The sequence below is a fragment of the Pelobates fuscus genome, chromosome 8, assembly GCF_036172605.1.
Source record: "Pelobates fuscus isolate aPelFus1 chromosome 8, aPelFus1.pri, whole genome shotgun sequence".
Lineage (NCBI taxonomy): Eukaryota > Metazoa > Chordata > Amphibia > Anura > Pelobatidae > Pelobates > Pelobates fuscus.
Genome location: NC_086324.1, coordinates 111044741 through 111057375, shown reverse-complemented (window position 1 = coordinate 111057375; position 12635 = coordinate 111044741). Strand labels below are relative to the sequence as shown.

Below are 12635 nucleotides of genomic sequence, written 5' to 3'. Positions count from 1 at the left end.
ATCAGCACACAAAGCACTGTGAACGTGCTTTGTATGCTGAGGCTGTCAGCTCTGCTGTGGGAGTGGCTTGAGCTGACAGCTGAAGACCGAAGAGGAGGACCCACAGGGACTCTTTCTGGCCACAATAGTGGTTGAAGGGGGGGGGGGGGGGAGGAGACCTACTCTCCTTCCCCCCCCGGCCCCCACCCCTGGGTGGCGGGTGGGGGCCATGAAGATAATGATGGGGAGACCTACTGTCCTCCCCCTCTCCAGCACCCACCCCTGTGCGGCGGGTGGGGGCCCTAAAATTAACAATGGGGGGGACCTACTGTCCCCCCTCGGCCTCCACCCCTGAGCGGCAGGTGGGGGCCCTAAAATTAACAATAGGGGGGACCTACTGTCCCCCCCAGCCCCCACCCCTGAGCGGCGGGTGGGGGCCCTAAAATTAACAATAGGGGGGACCTACTGTGTCCCCCCCGGCCCCCACCCCTGAGCAGCGGGTGGGGGCCCTAAAATTAACAATAGGGGGGACCTACTGTCTCCTCCGGCCCCCACCCCTGAGTGGCGGCCCTAAAATTAACAATAAGGGGGGGACCTACTGTACCCCCCGGCCCCCACCCCTGAGCGGTGGGTGGGGGCCCTAAAATTAACAATAGGGGGGGACCTACTGTCCCCCCCAGCCCCCACCCCTGAGCGGCGGGTGGGGGCCCTAAAAACAACAACAAGGGGGGGACCTATTGTCCCCCCTGGCCCCCATCCCTGAGCGGCGGGTGGGGGCCCTAAAAATAACAATAAGGGGGGGACCTATTGTCCCCCCACCCCTGAGCGGTGGGTGGGGGCCCTAAATACAAAGGGGGGTCCTAGTCACCCCTCCCCCCCCAAAAAAATTCTCCCTACCTATCCCCCTAACCCTTAAAAATAATGAGGGGGGGACCTTTAACCCCTTAAGGACAGAGCTTCAGAAGCTTGTCTTTCACTTAATGACAACGGCATTTTTTGCATTTTTTGCTATTTGCGTTCAACTGCAATTTGCATTTTACTAATTTATTGCACCGACACATATTATATACCGTTTTTTAAAGGACAGAAAGGGCTTTAATTTGATGTAACACATATATATATAAATGCTTATTTATTATAAAAAAAATACAGAAATATGCAAAAAAAATAATTTTTGTGTTTTTTTTTACAGTTTTTGCAATAATAATGTGTACATAATTAGTGCAGGTTAAGGAAAGTAATTAAAAATAAATTCATTTAGTTGTTCTGAATTACAGAATATATAATGTGTCTGGGATTTTAAGTTTTTTTTGGTAGTTACAGGTCACAAAGCACAAGGAGTAAAATAAACTTTTTATGTGGAGCGATTTTAGAATTTGGTATGTTTGTCTTGTAAGCCTAATAGCCATAAAAGAAAACAAAATTGCCACACAAAAGTATATATTTATATAAAGTAGACACCACAGGCTATTTACCTAAGGTTGTTTTGACACTTTCTACGTAGCCATTTTACCGCCAACCTCTGCTAAATATTGGAGTAAAATTGTGTTTTTTGGTGGTTTTCGCACACAAACTTATAACAAAGAACTTCTCATGTGTATTTTGTAAAGTTGGTGTGTGCTATTCCTGTACAAAGTTTTATTATGTGTTCATTTACTTCTGCTGAGTACAACGGTACCCCCATTGTATGTCTTTGGCCCTATTTTGTGAAGCTACAGTGCCATATAGGAGACCTGTCATTTTCAGTATTCACAGTAGAATTTTGAGAGACGGATTTAATGAGCCTATGCTTCCATTTGGGGTATTATAGTAGTTTGACTGTTCAAAAAAAAACCACAAAGGCCTACCATTTGTAAAAGTAGACACTCCAGGGTATCTCATAAGGTGCATATTGTGCCTTAACATGCCCCCATTTTTTACCATTACATGCCAAAGTATGTGGTAAAAAATAATTTTGTGCATATTTTACATACGGATTGCATTTTTGCTGGGCATTTTGTATATTTCATGTGTGCCACTAAGTTCAAACCCCCCAAATTATGCTCAGCTAAGTCTTCCGAGTAAAAGGACACCCCCATTGTATGTCTATGGCACTATTTCGTGAAGCTACAGTGCCATACAGGAGACCTGTCCTTTTCAGTATTCACAGTAGAATTTTGAGAGACGGATTTAATGAGCCTATGCTTCCATTTGGGGTATTATAACAGTTTGACTGTTCAAAACACCCCACAAAGGCCTACCATTTGTAAAAGAAGACACTCCAGGGTATCTCATAAGGTGCATATTGTGCCTTAACATGCCCCCATTTTTTTACCATTACATGCCAAAGTATGTGGTAAAAAAAAATTTTGTGCATTTTTTACATACGGATTTCATTTTTGCTGGGCATTTTGTATATTTCATGTGTGCCACTAAGTTCAAACCCCCAAAATTATGCTCAGCTAAGTCTTCTGAGTAAAAGGACACCCCCATTGTATGTCTATGGCACTATTTTGTGAAGCTACAGTGCCATATAGGAGACCAAGCCATATCAGTTTTGACCGAACTTTGAATTTTGACGCCGGGCCTATGTGCAATTTCCAAGCATCTTTGCAGGTTTTAAATTCAAACTACCCCACAAAGGCCTACCATTTCTTAAAGTAGACACCCCAGGGTATTTCAAAAGGCATATTTTGAACCTTAGCATGGGATCATTTTTCCGCTAGCGTGTACAAGGTGTAGCGGTTATAAGCGTTTTTTTCTGCCTTTTTGACACACAAAGTGAGTTTGCACAGTATATTTTGCAAACCTTATGTGTACTACCACTGTATAATACTTCATATGTTGCTCAGCTATGTCTGCTGAGTACAAAAATACCCCCGTATGTACCTTTGCCAGGTATATGTGGACATCGGAGGGGCACATTTGGGACACAGCCATTCCATTTTTTTTCAAATTTTGAATTTTTACGCTGTGCCCATGTCCCATTTTAGAGTATTTTACCAGGCTATATAATCCAAATACCCCATAAAGCCATACCATTTCTTAAAGAAGACATCACAGGGTATTTCAAAAGGCATATTTTGAACCTTAGCGTGGGATCATTTTTCCGCTAGCTTGTACCAGGTGTAGTGGTAATAAGCGTTTTTTCTGCCTTTTTGGCACACAAAGTGAGTTTGCACAGTATATTTTGCAAACCTTATGTGTACTACCACTGTATAATACTTCATATGTTGCTCAGCTATGTCTGCTGAGTACAAAAATACCCCCGTATGTACCTTTGCCAGGTATATGTGGACATCGGAGGGGCACATTTGGGACACAGCCATTCCATTTTTTTTCAAATTTTGAATTTTTACGCTGTGCCCATGTCCCATTTTAGAGTATTTTACCAGGCTATATAAACCAAATACCCCATAAAGCCATACCATTTCTTAAAGAAGACATCCCAGGGTATTTCAAAAGGCATATTTTGAACCTTAGCGTGGGATCATTTTTCCGCTAGCTTGTACCAGGTGTAGTGGTAATGAGCGTTATTAAATGTCTTTTTTTACTTTTTAAACCTTTTTTTACTTTTTAAAACTATTTTTTAAACTTTTGTTTTGATTATTCATTTTTTTAAAGTTTCCTAAACTTTCGTAAAACTTTTTTTTTACAGATTTAACATTTTTCTAAGCTTTTTTTTTTACGTTAACCCCTAACTAGCAGTAAGCAGCACTAACAGTAAATTCCCCATTTTCCCATAACTCCCACCCACCCCAGCTAGCAAAATATTTAATTATACAATATTTAAATTAGTTAATTAAATACATTTAACCCCTGAGGGTTAAAAAATAAATAAAAGTTAATCGTCAGGGGTTAAAAAAAAAAAAATTAGAACAGTATAATACTGTGATCTGTATTTTGATCACTGTAGGCAGTGATCGACTGGCAGGGAAGGGGTTAATTTTTATTTGGACTGGGTAAAGTGTTTATTTTTTTAAATTTTTTACTTAAATGTTATTAAAACTTTTTTTTTAACTTAATTTTTTAACTTTTTAAAGCTTATTTTTAAACTTTTTTTAACGTTAACCCCTAGTTAGCGTAATACTAATTCCCCCAATTCCCCACTAACTTCCACCCTCCCCAGCTAGCTAAATTTATAATTTTAAAATATTTAAATTAATTAATAAAATAAATTGAACCCCTGAGGGTTAAAAAAAAAAGAATTAACCCTCAGGGGTTAAAAAAAAAATCAGATCTTAGTAAAATGTAATCCCTGCCAATTGATCACTGTAGTCAGTGATCAATTGGCAGGGAAGGGGTTAATTTTTTATTAAAATGGGTAAAGGGGGGGTAAAGGGGGGTGGGATTTTAATTTTACTTTATTTTTTTAACACCAGGGGGCAGGATCACTGAAGATCCGTCCCCCTGCACTTCACACAGAACCAGGAAGTGCAGGGAGGCGGAGGTGAGTATAGAGAGCACATGTGCCCGCTCAGACATGCTGTCAGAGCGGGCACATGTACTCTGACAGCCCGATCCGGTGCTCCCGGTCTGCCTCTAATGCAGAGGCAGACCGGAGCACCATTAACCCCACGATCGCCGCGATTGCGGCGATCTGGGGTTAATTTTAACGGGTGACGGACGAGGTCCGTCACTCGTCATTAACGCATTCCCCTGAGTGACGGACCTCGTCCGTCACTCATCGTTAAGGGGTTAACTAAAAACCTGTAAAAAAAAAAGAGATAAAAACAACTTACCATTCGATGTTTTCTTTCTTCTAAAATCTTCTTTTTTCAGCCACAAAAAATGCCAAATCAAAAACCATAATAACCGACGCAATAAAAAAAAAAATCCATGTTCACCCATGGAGGGCTCCGCGCAGACTGACCTCTGCAGGGCGGGGAAGGCTTATAAAGCCTTGCCACGCCCTGCAATTAGGCTAAGATCACTCTGATTGGCTGGTTTAAGCCAATCAGAGTGCTCTTTGTCATTTTACACAGCGTGGAAAAATTCCAAAGAACTTTCCCACGCTGTGTAAAATGACAAAGAGCACTCTGATTGGATGTATTTCAAGCCATCCAATCACAGTGCTCTGTGTCATTTTACACAGCGTGGGAAAGTTCTTTTTTTGCTGTCTTTTTTTTTTTTTTAATTGCGTCGGTTATTATGTTTTTTTATTTGGCCTTTTTGGGGGCTGAAGAAAGAAGATTTTAGAAGAAAGAAAACATCGAATGGTAAGTTGTTCTCCCAGAGAAGCGTCCTATTGGGCCCCGCGATTTCGTCATTTTGACGAAAAAGGGGGCGCGGCATGGCTGGGAGCTCGGCGCTGGAACGGAGGTAAGTTTTAAATATAAAAAAAACTCAAATATTTTTTTTTTTGGCAGAAAGTACATATAAAAGCAAGAAGGAAGGCTGGGGGACCTGTCTTTCTTGCTTTTATATGTTGACTATAGAGTCCCTTTAAATTGTGAAGAAAACACCTGTTCTTTTCCCCCCTCCTAGAACGCCAGTTAAACCCTTAATACCTTGTTACATTCAAACTCTCTGACCTTAGAACTGTCATATATTCAAACACTGACTGAACTTAACTGTCATTTTGTTTTCCTCAGAGGAGGAGTTGTTTTGCTGCATGAGTGCTGTTGCTTTTGTGTGCTCATTAAATAGACCTGCTTGACCCTTTCTTGAAGCCTTTGCTCATGCTTGGGGGATGGGATAAGTCTGCATTGCTGATGGTGTCGGTTGGAGTGCTTGGTCCTCGGCAAGCACTAGGAGCATAGATTGGCAGAGGTACTCGGTCGGAGTGCCAGCGGGTCCGTCACATTTGGTGGTAGCGGTGGAATGGCGTCCTAGTGCGTGGAGAAGCAGCTCAGAGACACTGGTAACGTTACGGAGCTATAATTGAGGGCACCCCTGTCTACAGAGAATCCAAAAAGGCTTGGATCGGAGTGCTAGTGGCCCAGAGTGGGGGCCGAGCGAACATGACGCATTGCTATGAGGGTGACGCTTACATTGTGACGTTAAAGAGGCGGCTAGCCGGGTATGGCCCAGATCCTTCGGAAGAGGTGATCGTCCAAATCATGCATGAGTTGGATGAAGAGAACCAAGCAGCATGGGAATGTGAGTTCAGATTGTGGAGATTGGGGCTGCAGACAATGTCTCTCCCCCCCAGCGGCAGCCTGAGTTCCAACCAGCATCCTGGGGAGTGGAGGCAACCGGCCTCTCCCTCTAACAGCAGCAAGAGGTAGCGGATCTCATAGACCGGTTCTGGGAGGACCCCCAACAGGCAGGTGGAGATGGGACAGAGGTCTCTCAACCGGCCCTACAGGGATGCTGAGCATCTGGCCCAGATCCCCAGTTGCAGCCAGAGCTACAGAGGAGGCAGGTGGTCCTTATTCCCAAGTCCTGGGGGATCTCATAGACTGGTCCTGGAAGGAACCCCAACTGGCAGGTGGAGATGGGACCGAGGTCTCTCCACCGGCCCTTCATGGATGCTGGGCAGTCGGCCCAGATCCCCAGCTGCAGCTGGAAGTACCGGGAGTAAAGACAGGCGGTCCTACTCCCCAGCGGCAGTACATATCACAGGGAGTGGAGTCAATCAGTCTCCCTACCCAGGGGCAGTTTGCCGTCCAGGGAGCAGAAGGTGTCGTCCTTCCTCCCCAGCGGCTGTATGTCTTATCAGGAGAGGAGACAGTTGGCCTCCATCCCCAGCGACTGAATGCGTTAGTGGGAGAAGAGACAACCGGTCTCCCTCCCCAGTGACTGAATGTGTTAGTAGGAGAAGAGACAACCGGTCTCCCTCCCCAACAACATACAGAGGTATCAGAGATAGCGGACCTCATAGACTGGCACTGGGAGGAACCTCAAATGGCAGGTGGAGATGGGACCGAGGTCTCTCTACCGGCCCTACAGGGATGCTGGGCAGCCGGCCCAGATCCCCAGTTGCAGCCAGAGCTACAGAGAGAGGAGGCAGGTGGTCCTTATTCCAAAGTCCTGGGGGATCTCATAGACTGGCACTGGGAGGAACCTTAACCCCTTAAGGACACATGACATGTGTGACATGTCATGATTCCCTTTTATTCCAGAAGTTTGGTCCTTAAGGGGTTAAACAGCAGGTGGAAATGGGACCGAGGTCTCTCTACTGGCCCTACAGGGATGCAGGGCAACCAGCCCAGATACCCAGCAGCAGTGCATCTCACAGGGAGAGGAGACACCCAGTCTCCCTCCCAGCGGCGGCCTGAGTTCCAGGAGGAGGAGATGCTCGATCCCTCTACCTCACAGCAACCAGCGTCCTGGGGGAGTGGAGGCAACCGGCCTCAAACCCCCAACAGCAGCCGGAGATACCGATAGAGGGGACACCTGATTCCGTAGCTCAACTACAGGGGGAAAGCAACCCTAATCCCACTGGTGCAGATGGGACCACGGTCTCTGTGCCAGTCCTACAGGGATACTTGATGGCCGGTCCAGATCCCCAACCATCCCCGCAGGGATCCCGGGAGGAGGTAAGCGAGCCCTCCTCTCCCCAGCTAATTCTTAACCGAGCCCTGGGGGCAGTGGATGAGTCTGCGATACCCACTGAACCCCTTCCAGCAGAAGAGCTGGCATCCGCTCTCCCTTGCCCTCTTGTTCAGAACCTGAATACACACCGGCCAACCCAGCAGAAGCACTGGCATCTGGGCAGAGCACCACTGGTCCCTGTCCACTAGTTCCCCTCAGGGACATACAGGCCAGAGCCATACACCAGGAATCACCAGGTGCATCTGAATTGGTCGTTCAGCCAAATTTACTAATACTAAGTAAAAATTACTTAGTATTTGTAAATGATGCCCCTACTCGCTATACCGCGAGTAGGGGCATGTCTATTAAACACTGAGCAGCCTATGGCTACTTACTTTAAAAAACAAAACTTTGTGTAAAATGACACAGAAGACTCTGATTGATTAGCTTGAAATCCACCAATCAGAGTGCTGTGACAGGTAAATGTAGAGATTACCTGTCAGTCTCTTCAATTACCTGTCAGAGCACTCTGATTGGATGGCTTAAAGCACGGGTGTCAAACACAAGGCCCGCGGGCCGAATCCGGCCCGCCCGACCTCGTCAGGTGGCCTGTGTAGCCGCCGCCGGCCGCCAGCCTTCACCTTTTATTCTCACTTTTTTTGACACAATAAAGCCGCCTCTTCAGCGCATGTGCGTCAGCCTAAAAGCCAGAGAACGTCTGCCCTCTAGCGGCGCCGGCCGTTCTACACAGGAAACCTCCACTTTACATGCATTCTGGAAACCTCCACTTGTTTTTATATTGAGCGCATGCCATCCTGTGATTTGACAGATCCAACGGCTGCCTGAACCCTTCTCTCCTGTACTGTAAGTACATATGATGTATGTGGGGGGGGGGGGGGTCTGCTGATCTGGATTCCTATTGCTGAAGAGGGGATAAGCTGCTTTCCATAGTATTCCATACGAGTCCTGTAAATGTAGAATAATCCCACTAGCTAGGATACCCTTCTGCCCACAAAACGAGTCAAGGCTGCAATTTGAGGGTCAAACAAGAACTGAGGACTGGGATGCCCAGCCTTCTTTTTATTGTGGTTACATGCAAACAGGACACTCCCAGGGGGAGGCATAAAATCACCAATCACACATTTGGTACAACCCACACATCCCCTCCCCTCAGATAAACAGTTAAACCAATTATACTGTACATATTTTTGACCAAGTTCTGGATGTACCCCAAAACCAGGGGGTACCCCTTTAAATCTCCCACTGCTGTATAGATCTTGTTCAGGGGAGCAACATATCCGAAAACCAGCCCGTTCGGATGAACGGTTCGGGAGTTATGGGTTTCCAAAGTTTTGACCGACCGCACAGACTTTCTAGCCGAAAATAGTTCCACACGTTTTGGCCTTGCGGTCGGTCTCCGTTCGTACGTAAAAACTCCACGAACCCGTTACCATCCATGGTTATCCCGGGGGTCGCTGTGCTCCCCATGCGAAGTGTAATCATCCTACCGAATGGTGGGCCGTTCGGTAGGTCCAGCACGAAGTTGCGTTATCCTGGAGGTCTCAGCGGTGTTCGCCTGTTTGCGTCTCCATTTTCAGTTCCAGACAATGGCTGGCAAACACCGCTGTTCGCACGTAAGATGGCCGCGAACACGTGCAAAGATCCCCGAAATGGCGGCCACCTATATGTTCACACAAAGGATTCGTGCTGAACCATACGAACGGCTGCAAATAGGTCTGAAAGGTGAAAATAGTACTTAAAGGTACACAATTAAAACGAATGCTTCTGTAACACTGACCACTTCCGTGTCACTTTACAGTGGTATAGGGACCATAAACTACAATCAAATAACCCAAAAATGTCCAAGAAAAGAAAAGTTGATGCAGAGGGAAGGCAATTTCAGGAGAGATGGGAAAGTGAATACATGTTTGTTATTAATGGAGACAAGCCGGTATGTCTTATTTGCTATGAGGCAGTGGCAGTGATGAAGGAATACAATTTACGCCGGCACTTTGAGACCAAGCATGGAGCCAAATTTGCTAACCTTAGCCACCAGGAAAAGCAACAAAAAGGTCCAAGAATTAAAAGGTAGCCTGCATTCTCAACGGAATATTTTTGCAAAAATGACAGCAAAAAATGATGCAGCAGTGAAAGCCAGCTATCTTGTGGCTGAAGAAATTGCGCGAGCTTCAAAGTGCTTTTCAGAAGGTGCATTTGTAAAGCAGTGTATGCTGAAGGTATGTGAACAGGTGTGCCCTGAGCAGAGACAGGCTTTTAACAATGTCAGCTTGTCAAGAAACACCATCAAAGACCGAGTCAGGGACCTAGCCTGTAATCTTAAAACAAAGTTGGCTGAAGAGGCATGCAGTTATCTGGCATTTTCATTAGCTGTTGATGAAAGCACTGACAATACTGATACAGCTCATCTAGCTATTTTTGTAAGAGGTGTGAAGGAAGACTTGTCTGTCAGTGAGGACCTCTTGGATGTGGTCGCCATGTATGGGACAACAACTGGGAGGGACATCTTCAATGCAGTGGAGGAATCCGTAAATAAAATTAAATTACCTCGGGAAAAGTTGGTGGGACTTACTACTGATGGCGCTCCAGCAATGTGTGGAGAGAGAAATGGCTTGGTTGGACTGTTAAAAAAGAAAATGAAAAAAAGTAATTGCCACACGCCGCTGATAAATTATCACTGCATTATCCACCAAGAAGCTCTGTGTGGCAAGGTTCTGCAACTGGATAACATAATGTCCACAGTCACGAAAACAGTGAATTTTCTGCGTGCACGGGGTCTGAATCATCGTCAGTTCCAACAATTTTTGAAGGAGGTGGGCATGGAACATACAGATGTGCCATACCATACAGAAGTAAGGTGGCTGAGTAGGAGCACCGTTCAAGAGATTTTTGAGCTTTTGGAAGAAATTACTCTTTTTATGCAAAGTAAAGGGAAGCCCTTGTCAGAACTGTCAGATCCAAACTGGCTGTGCGATTTTGCCATGTTGTGTGACATAACAGAGCAACTCGCCCAACTGAATCTGAGGCTGCAGGGCCGCAAACAAGTCATAACCTCAATGTATGAGGCAATAACAGCTTTCCAGGAGAAACTGCGCCTATGGAAGTCACAGCTTGAAAAAGACAGTCTTGCCCACTTTCCTATCTGCCAGAGCATCTAAACCTCATTCCCAGGTACTTTTTCATGTGCTCGATTGGGTACCAAAGTGAATCGGCTGATTGATGAATTCAATCGACGCTTTTCTGACTTTAAAGAACAAAACGTAACCTTTACCAACGTTGCCAATCCCTTCAACATCGATGTTGACAGTGCACCACATCACCTTCAAATGGAATTAATAGAACTTCAGTGCAACAGCAGCCTGAAAGCGAAGTTCCAGGATGCGACAGTCGACGACTTTTACCGTCTCCTCCCCCCTGCTTTGATGCCACAGCTCCGACTTCAAGCTGCACGTGTTCTGTCCATGTTTTGGAGCACCTATGTATGTGAACTGATGTTTTCAGTCATGAATCTGAACAAGACCAAGCTCAGATCACGCATCACTGATGATAACCTCCATGCTGTTTTGCGGATTGCTACAGCACAAGACCTAACGCCAGACATCGATCGACTGACCTCAGGAAACCGATGTCAGCCATCTAGTCAGAAAAGTAAAAAAAAAGTTAATGCCTTGTGTTTGCCATATGTGTAATAAACAGTGTTTGGCAATATTTGTATGTTTTTAAAAAAAAAAAAAAAGAATTACTGTCTGTTACCAAAAATCATTTTTCAATAAATTGTACAATAATTGTACATTTGAATATCTACTTGCCATTATTCTGACTATGTTTATGCTTTCAGAGCTAGTTATTACTTACATTATTACAAAACACAGTAATAATTGAATGCAGTGACAATAATTTATGATAATAAAGAGTGGACACATAGTCCTACAGATACAACCGGCCCTTTGAGGGTGACCAAACTGCTGATGCAGCCCCCGATGAATTGGAGTTCGACACCCCTGGCTTAAAGGAAAACTCCAGTGCCAGGAAAACAAATCAGTTTTCCTGGCATTGCAGGTACCCTCTCCCTCCCCCCCAGGTAGCTGAGACCCCCGGCGGTGGTTTCGGGTCAGCGTCGCTCCTCCCAGTAATCACATCAGCCGGTGGGCGAGACTGATCCCGCCCGCCGGCACTCGCATTAGGTCTCCCCATAGGAAAGCATTGAAAAAGATTTTCAATGCTTTCCTATGGAGAATTGAGCGACGTCACAGCGTGAGGACATCCAGCGACGCTCTAGCAAAGAAAATCTTTGCTATGAATCAGGAAGTGCCCTCTAGTGGCTTTCTAGTAGACAGCCACTAGAGGTGGAGTTAACCCTGCAATGTAATTATTGCAGTTTATAAAAAAACTGCAATAATTACAGTTGCAGGGTTAAGAGTAGTGGGAGTTGGCACGCAGACCACTCCAATGGGCAGAAGTGGTCTGGGTGCCTGGAGTGTCCCTTTAAACCCACCAGAGTGCTCTGAGCCTAATTGCAGGACGGGGCAAGGCTTTATAAGCCTTCCCCCGCCCTGCAGAGCTCAGTCTGCAAGGAGCCCTCCATGGGTGAAGATGGATAAAAATAAAAATACATTTTTAAAGTGCATCGGTTATTATGTTTTTTTGTGGGGCTGAGAAAATAAGATTTTAGAAGAAAGAAAACATCAAATGGTAAGTTTTATTTTATTTTTTACAGGTACTTAGTTAAATGGTCCCCTCTCATTATTTTTAGGGTGAGGGACAAAGAAATAGCATTTTGGAATTTTAGTCACCTGGGAGGGGGGGGTTAATTTTTTTAATTTAGGGCCCCCACCCGTCGCTCAGGGGTGGGGGCCAGTAGGTCGCCCCCCTAATTAGTATTTAGGGCCCCCACCCACCGCTCAGGAGTAGGGGCCAGGGAGGAGGACATGAGGCCCCCCTCATTCTAATTTAGGGCCCCCACCCACTGCTCAGGGGTGGGGGCCAGAGGGAGGACAATAGGTCCCCCCATTGTTTTACTTTAGGGCCCCCACCTGCCGCTCAGGGGTGGGGGCAATAGGTCCTCTCCTTATTCTAATTTAGAGCTCAGGGTTGGGGGCCGGGGGGGCAATAGGGTGGGGGCTCGAGAGGGGGGACCCTTTTCTTTTAGGCTGCTCACTGTTTACTAAACATGCCCCTAC

The 12635-nt window shown here is 45.8% G+C and overlaps 1 pseudogene; it reads left to right on the top strand.

Annotated features, from left to right (window-relative positions):
• The first annotated feature begins 9295 nt into the window (after window positions 1-9295).
• LOC134571289 (general transcription factor II-I repeat domain-containing protein 2-like) lies at window positions 9296-11144 on the top strand (annotated as a pseudogene).
• The last annotated feature ends 1491 nt before the right edge of the window (window positions 11145-12635 follow it).